Here is an 8,382-nt window from a genome sequence, read left to right as displayed (position 1 = left end):
AAAAGCCTGTTTCAAAAATTACAATTTGACTCCAAGTCTGCTTCCAAATTTAAGTTCAAATTCCAGCCCCCTGGTGCAGCATGGTTTGGGTTTAGGACAGGCTGTGGTGATCTTGTCTTAAGCAATGATTGCTATTATTTCAAGCTACTCATATAGAAAATGAATTTAATTCCTTGGACATGAAGGAAGTCAGATCAGCTTCTGGCTCTTCTGTTATCTGTAGATCACATACAGCTGACGGCAACTAATAACATTTGCAAAAGAATGGAAAAGGGAGGGCCAGGAACTAGGGCAGAGAAGGAAAAGACAGAGGAGCTAGAAGTGACTTGAGGGAGTGGAGCAATGACAACATTGAGACAAGAAAAAAAAGTATAGAAAAAGGCAGAACTATGAAGCATAGTAATAAAGAACAAGGAATGCTTACCCATCTTTTATATCGCTTTAAAATACTTTCCATTGTACTTGTGAAGCTAAAATCCTATCCAGGAATGAAAAATCAACAAAAACCATTGATTTTATGCAACATACTGCACAGCACTATCAATCCCTACTTATGCTCCTTTCTACCATGACAGTTTAATTTAAAGAAGAAAATCTAATTTCCTGTGCCTATTATATATCCAGTTAATTCCAAGCTCTCATGTAACAGTTAAAATTGCTGACAATTAATAGAGGAGACACAGCTTTTCTGGGGTAGTTTAGACCCACTCTCACTGAATCACAGAATAATTTAGGCTGCAAGGTACTTCCAGAAATCACCTGGTCCTGACTTAAGCCCTGGCTTAAGTCAGGACCAGCGTATATCGCGTTTTCTTAGGGCTTCTTCCAATCACATTTTGATATCTCCAGGATCAGAAATCTCATACTCTATCTAGCACATTGTTTCAGTATTTGACCACCATCATGGTAGCAATATTTTCTCAGTATTGAATCAGATTTTTTTTTTTCGTATTAGAAAGTGTGCATTCTGCTTCTTCTTATTGCTGTACACTCTTTAGCACCATCCCATTAGTTAGCTGAAGCTAACTAACTCTCCATTAGTAAAAATCAAGTATATTGAAGAAATGCTATTCATTTGCCATATATGTCTGCCTTTTGAACCTCTTGAACTATAAATCCAAATTAATGCCTGCTATTCAGTTGCTTCTGCATATGTTGAATACTTGTGACTAAATTTTCCTTCTGACTGTATATTTTGTAAACATCTGTGTGGACATTTTTTGAGAATGTACAGCTAAATCTCTATAACATAGACATCAGGTTAATCTGTTTAAGACTTACTAGGTATTTCTCTGAACCAATTCTGCTATTTAAGGATTTTTTAAAATCTCCTTTCTCTTTTCGGAGGCAGATCAGAGTCAGTTCTTAATAGTATTTCAATAACTACCCAGTAAATCAGTAAAAAGCTTTCTCTGTAGTTTGCAAAGAAGAAAAAATACTGTACATATCATCTAGCGTTACATATAACATGCATCATTTTCAAAGCAGATTTATTTCTAGCTGCCATCTATACTTCAGAAACTTCTCTAAATCTGCAAGACTGTGGGTAATGGTTGTATTTACAGTGGTACATGGAATGTGCCCTGCGAGATCTGATATGTACCCCAACGTAGCTGTTATGTAATTCTGGAGGTTTCCGACAGTGACAGGTGCTTATCATCCTTGTTCTTGTTCCTCCTGTCACAAGTGATACTTATGGAGACCCCAGAGGCAAACTAGAAAATAACAGGCTTAACGCTTATATCAGTGGTGCAATTAAACTGAATGATTTAGGAGCTCTGGGAGAGGAAAATCCACCCACAGCTCTCTCTGCAACACTGACAGCAAAGAGTATTTTAGTTGCTAACTTCACTAACTTAAAAAAATTTGGGGATAGGCTTCTAAAGAACCGAGACTCTGGAGTTCAAGAATGTATCAAAAGAACCATAGGAGCTAACTTGTATTACTGAATTTTAAATTCCAGTACTTACGTAGTTTTTGCATTTGCATATAATACAATTTTTAGATGCTTGTGAAGATGGGATCTCTGAGGCTGAAATCCTGATTAAAATTTTTAGCTGCAAGATCTCACAGAGAAAGCAGAAATCCCATTCTCTGAATAAATGTATGGCCCGTATAATTTCTGGCGGCCCATGCTGTCTTAACACTGACCTTTGGATGTAACTTGTGTCTCTAGGAATGAATCCCTTCTCAATGGGCACTGCTGCCAGGTAGCTCAGCAGCTGAAACTGGAGTGACTAGGACAAGCTATGTAGGGTTTGCTCATCTTTTAGGGAGAGGTCAGACACATTTTGTTTTCAGTTTTTATTGCTTCTATATTTAGTCTTTTAATTTTAAAGCATTTCTAAGGTTGATAGTTAAATTGCCACAAGTGAGCAACTCAGCTCTTGGGCTGAAAAAAGGCATCTTAGTGTGGCAAATACACGCAAACTTAAGTACCGTAAGAATCATAAAAACAAAGCTGGTGCAGGGGCATGAGTCTGATGTGTGGGTGAACAGTGGACCGGTTGCTGCTCTCGTTTATCACAATCAACACAAAGATGTAAAGTCTTTTTTTCACAGAACTGGAAGCCTGTGCAGTCAGGAAAAGTAAACAACAGAAAACTAAGGTATTTTAAAGTGTGGGGAGGAGCTCATTAATTTGTCCTGAGCCTAATCCTCATGACCCAGACTGTCTATCCAAATCCTGGAGGCCATCAGCTGTGTCTGCCTCACCAGTTCCCAGCAGAAACCACTACTGACTGCAGCAGCAGAGTGCCCTGGGAAGCGTCTTCCTTCGCCTGCTCACTGCTCCTCTCATTTCTGGTCAGGAGTGGGCTCAAGAGAGCTGTGGGATCTCCAGTCCCAGCAGACCCCACTTCTAGAGTGGCCTTCATGACAGCTAAGGGGGACCATCTTCCCAGGCTGCCCCAGTGTCAAGCACTCTTCAACCTTCTGCAGTTTCTCCTCTAAACAAGCATACTACTTCTGTGCTGGCTGTCAAATGTCTGCGAAGTATCCTGGCTGCTTCTGTACGGTCTTCTGAGCAGTGTGTGTGTGTGTGTGTGTCAAGGATGGAGGGAAGTGAGAGGATGTTTGTTGTAAGAAATGAGCAAGAAGCAATATTTTGCTGCAAGCATATCTGGGAGTGGGCGGACTGGTAAAGCATACAGGTGGTATTTCTGAGAGTTGAATAGGAACTGGACAGCAATGGAAACAAAGCACTCTAAGGAAATAAAAAGAGGTAAAACTGAAAGAGTCCTTAGTGTAGCATTTTGTGCTTTTGAGGCATTTCCTCTTACTGATGAAGGTAGATGGCTGAACTTTTCTGCACACTGTTATTAAAAATTGCAACTACAAATAGCTATCTGTTCTTCCATCTGCAAATTCCAAACACAAAAAATGCAAAATTTAGCATTGGGTCCACTGTCACATCCCCTGTGAAGCCGTTGGAAATAGTATAGTTTACACCAATATAAAATGATATCCAGAATCTGAATTGCTAAAATAGAGGAGTAAGTAATGAGAATATTTATTTATAGACACTTCAGTACTATCTAGAAGCCTTTTCCCGTGCCTATATTTTCCAGGCGTCTTCATTTACTTATTGTGAACTTTTCTGTAAATATAACTTGTTGCACCAACCTTTTCGAAGATTATCTTTATGAGAGTAACAGGCATTTCTTTCACATAACAACAGAAATTCATTGATTAACAGAATGGTTTTAAGTATACAGAAGAGTTTAGGAATGGTTGAAACATCTAGTTCAAGAACTGGGGCAACACACTAGAACTTTTGTGACCAATTGCTCTACTGAAACCACAAATTCAGGACTATTAAATAAATCTTTCAGTATATGCCAAGATTAAATCCAATGAATCTTGTTGGCCAAGTTGTTCAATGGAAACTGATTATCTAGATAAGCTTGAATATAGTAACATCTGATCTACACAAAATCAGGATTAATTTGAGGGGCGCCTAGATAAAATATGGAAATACATATATTAGGATGTTATACTAAATGATCTAAAGATCTTTAACCTTATGAATCCCTATACGAATTCCTTATATGGCACATTAGTATGTTATCTTACAAGAGTAACCCTCAAAATTCTTTTTTTATAACAATAAAATATGTTTTTCACGTCTCTTATTTTGAAGTGTATTTCCAAGCCCTGGTGTTTTTCCTAGGTCACCTTGAAGAAGCAGAGCTCAGAATGAGGTCCAGGCTTGCCTCGAGCAGCCTCAGAGGCCTTTGGGGGCAAGAACAATCAAATCTTCTTTAGATTAGAGAAAAATAATTTTTAAAATCAGATTTAATTTTAGAACATGAACATGTGTTCAGAAAGCTAAGGGAGGTGGGCGAGCCTGTGCTAAAGCAATCTGGAAGCATCAAGCAAAATTAGTGCATTAGGCTGCACTACTGAATCATTTGGTGATTTAATTCCCAGTTATGTGGCAAGAAATCCTTATGCAACATGCAAGAGGGTTTGACAGGAAGCGAGATGAGAGAAAATGAATTGTTGTGTCTTGTGATATGCTGTACGCAAAAGTGAGCGTGGGGTAAAAGGGTATGACAACAAAGCTGTTGGCAATTTAAACCTTGGCTCAGGCATAAAATAAATACATTACTCTTTATGGTGAAATTTGATGGTGCTGTCACGGATTCGTTTTGTCTTCCTTGTGTTTTTCTAGCCCCTTTTCTATTGTCTGACCAATGGTGTTCATATCTGCATGCTGATGTGTTGAACGCTCCTTGAACGTGTCAGGTTGTGAGAGCACTGTAATTGAAACCTAGGCTGCATGCTTTTCAGGCAAACTTCACATCCAGATCTCATTAAAATTCATTTTTGGAGGGCATTACAGGAGGCCCTCTACAGATGACTGTGTTTAAGTCAGTGCTGGATCGAGGCACAGCACCATTTGTGCCATGGCTTTTATGTTGTTTTGGTGTGTGAAGGGCTCAGCAAACTGTCCAGGAGGCTGTTTGTAAGTCTAGAAGCAAGGTCCTTAAAATCCACTAGAGGTAACATAGAACTCATAGAGGAAAAAAAGGCAAAGAAACCATAGAAATATCATGGCAATGACTGCCAAAAATTGTGGATATATTGGGAACATTACTTTATTGTTTGTGTTATCTGTATTTTTTCACAATCATGGGTTTTTTTTTTTCCCCTCATGCTGTCTCCTGTTTCTCCTCTTCCCTCCACAGACTTTACATCCTCTAAAAATGACACCTTTTGTCATGCTGTAGATATTAGCACAGGGAAACTCTCCAGGCCTGGCAGTTTCTGCAGTGCTGGAGAGGTGGATTTCCTCCTGGTGCATGAGAGGTAACCTCTGCTTTCATGAGGCTGTGCTTTCTTTTAACCTCCCTAAGCCTTTCATAACACTTCAGTTTGCACCAGCAGCTGAGGGTAAAATAAAGGGAGCAGGTTCATATTTTCATTTTGGATAACCCCCTGTCCTCCTTCCAGATTTCATTTGTTTATCTAAGGCTTATCTGTTATATTACGGGCTGGATGATAGGCTGGCAGATCACAAAATCATATGTTTTTGAGAGTTCTTTACTACTTTCTGGCTTCGGTGTGGCTGGACATATTGCAGGCACAGCTTGTCACACAGCGTTTTGGTAGCTCTAACTCCTTGCAGACATCTAGAGCCTAGGTATATATGAAAAACTAAATTAACGAAATATTGGTAGAATTCTTTAAGCACTCTGGAATGGCTGGTGCTACCTGCAGCTTTATTCTTGTCCTGTTTCTTGTTTTCTGGGAAAAGTGGCTGAGTACTCCTTGTTTTCAGAGCACTTCAAAATGCTGCCTATTGTGATGGGCCCTCACCGCTGCCCCTGAGACCGTCATTCTCAGCCAGCCATTTTGGAGCCCAGGTGTAAAACAGTCTCAAAAAAACCTATTTATGTTTAAATTCCTTATGAAATATTTGGTGCCAAGACGTTATTGTGGCTGTGTCTTAGTTTCTTATGGATCTTAATGGGGGGAAAAATGGAGCCATTTTACTAAAAATATGTGGAATAGGATTAGCCCGCACCTTGTAAAATTTTATTTTAAGAAACCAAGGCCCTGGTCCAATCACAATGAGGTCAGTGGGACTCTTTCCACTGATTCAGTGGGCTTTGGATGTGGCCCTAAGACATTATTTTCAGTAATAAGGACTGTGAGAAATGTATCTAATATTAGAAATTTATTGTTTATATTCTTTATATAATTAAAATGGCCAACTGCTGTAAAAAAAGTCTTCCTCTGAACTCAATGTCTGCATGCTAAATTTGAGTCTAAAGCAAAATTAAAGATGTTGGCTTTTGGCAACAAAAGACTTCTGCACAGTGATTCAAACAGGACTGTGTCAGCTATCCCATTCCACAAGGCACTGTTTCAAGGCATATGTTCAAGTCCTCCTTTGCCTTCACACATGACAGAAGAAGCCCACTATTAACATGTAGATCTAGATATAAAATTTACGTGCATCAGCAGCATCACAGGGATGAATGTGCCTGATCTGGTCTGTGCTTGATTTGTATTGTTCTTGGACAGCAATTTCAGACAGTAGTTTCTACTTCTTTGTGGTCCTCATGGCCTGGAATCTTGAATGACCAAGGCACTTGCTGTCAACACCAGTTGTATGGGCAGCCTGGACTCCAGACAGATGTAGGCTTGCTGGAGGAAGCAGCTCTTTGCCAATGTCTTTAGGAAAAATGAACTGCTTGGGTAGGCTGGGGCCATATGTATGCAGGTGATGGTCTGAGGTAATTTTGCCTTTTCCAGCTGCTTCATAATGATACAAAAATACCATCTGTATCCACCTTCTGTAACACCCATGTCCAGGGTGGAGGGTCACTCTGGACAGGAGGCAGCTTGCAGGACTGAGGTTCAAGATCCAAACTGGAGGAGAAAGAAAAAAGGGAAAAAAGAGGGAAAAGAACACCGATGCAGGATTACTTTCCTTTTGGGGTGGTGAAGGTCTCCTGGAAATGCTGAAAATCACATCTGTGTAAATTCCTTCATTTAAAATCCCAGAGTCTGCTTGGCAAAACATTTCTCAGTCCTGAGTGCAATAAGAATGTTATTTAGCTTCCCAATTTAGCATGGAAGGCTTCGGCAAGTGCCATTTAAGCAATTTTCACAGGAATGCCTGGAAGCTGAATCAGTCATTCTTGCTGCCCAAAGGGAAGAAACCATTTAAACATCAATCCTTTTAAAAAGTTACATTTCAGCCCATCTCAAAGCAATCTGGATAATATTGGTCAGGAATCATATGTACTTTATTTGCTTTGTCCATTGAATACAACTGCATACTACTGTCAGTACTTCTGCTATAGCTCTTACTAATATACCAAGTGAAGCCAAATTCTGATCTCATTCCAGCTTCACACCTGAATGACTGCATCTCCTGCAGCCTTATTGAAAGACATTGGATCTATTGGACACATATTGATGTTGGTGAGGAGTTGCATACACATAACTAGTCCTACCGGAGTAAGTAATGACTCACAGATTTGAATTAACTTCAAAATTTGGCCATTAAACATTGCTTTGACCTCTTTACCTTTTTAACATATGTTGATTAAGTAATGCTTAAGATATTCTATAGAGGTGACTTCAGTTTTGATGGATTTCTATATAAAATGGGACAGCTAATTTTGCTTGATCTGGATCACCTTTTTTAGTAAATATTTGATATCCAGAGAATGTTTTAAAAGTCAATTATTTTTACTCTAAAGCTCGTTCACTGCCAGGACCCAAAAAACCAGTGATCAGGAGGTAGACTCCCTGATAACTGTGCCAATTTTTCTCCACGAGAACAACAAATGCAGAAATCAACAACAAAGCTGAGAAAATCTTAGTTGATGTTACCAAACTAGCCTTTTACAAATAGATATGCTCAGCAGTGTTACACTAACAACACAGACAACAGTAAATAGGAATCATGGAATCATAATCATTCGCGTGGGAAGAGACATTTAAAAGTCATGTAGTCCAACTCCCCTGGCATAAATAGGGATACCTACAATTAGATCAGGTTGCTCAGAGGCAGGCCCAGCCTGACTTTGAATATCTCCAGGGATGGGGCATCCAGTGCCTCTCTGGGTAACCCATTCTCAGTGCTTCAATATCCCTGGCCCCAGTTCTCTCAGCCTGCTGTCATAGTGGAGGTGTTCCATCCCTTGGATGTCTTTCCACTGTAATTAGTGGTTTCCTCTTTTTTTATCATACATCAATGCATATGGTTATATGCCACATATTGAGACAGGTATGCATACAATGTACAGTCTCAGACAAATGGATCTTGCCTTCTAATGGAAAAGTTTATTGTGGATGTTTGAAAATAGGTAGTGGAATGTTTAAAAACTAAATTCATTTTTTAAGACCCTTAAAAAAACC

The sequence above is a fragment of the Meleagris gallopavo genome, chromosome 2 (assembly GCF_000146605.3).
Source record: "Meleagris gallopavo isolate NT-WF06-2002-E0010 breed Aviagen turkey brand Nicholas breeding stock chromosome 2, Turkey_5.1, whole genome shotgun sequence".
Taxonomy (NCBI): Eukaryota; Metazoa; Chordata; class Aves; order Galliformes; family Phasianidae; genus Meleagris; species Meleagris gallopavo.
Note: the sequence above shows the minus strand (reverse complement) of the source record.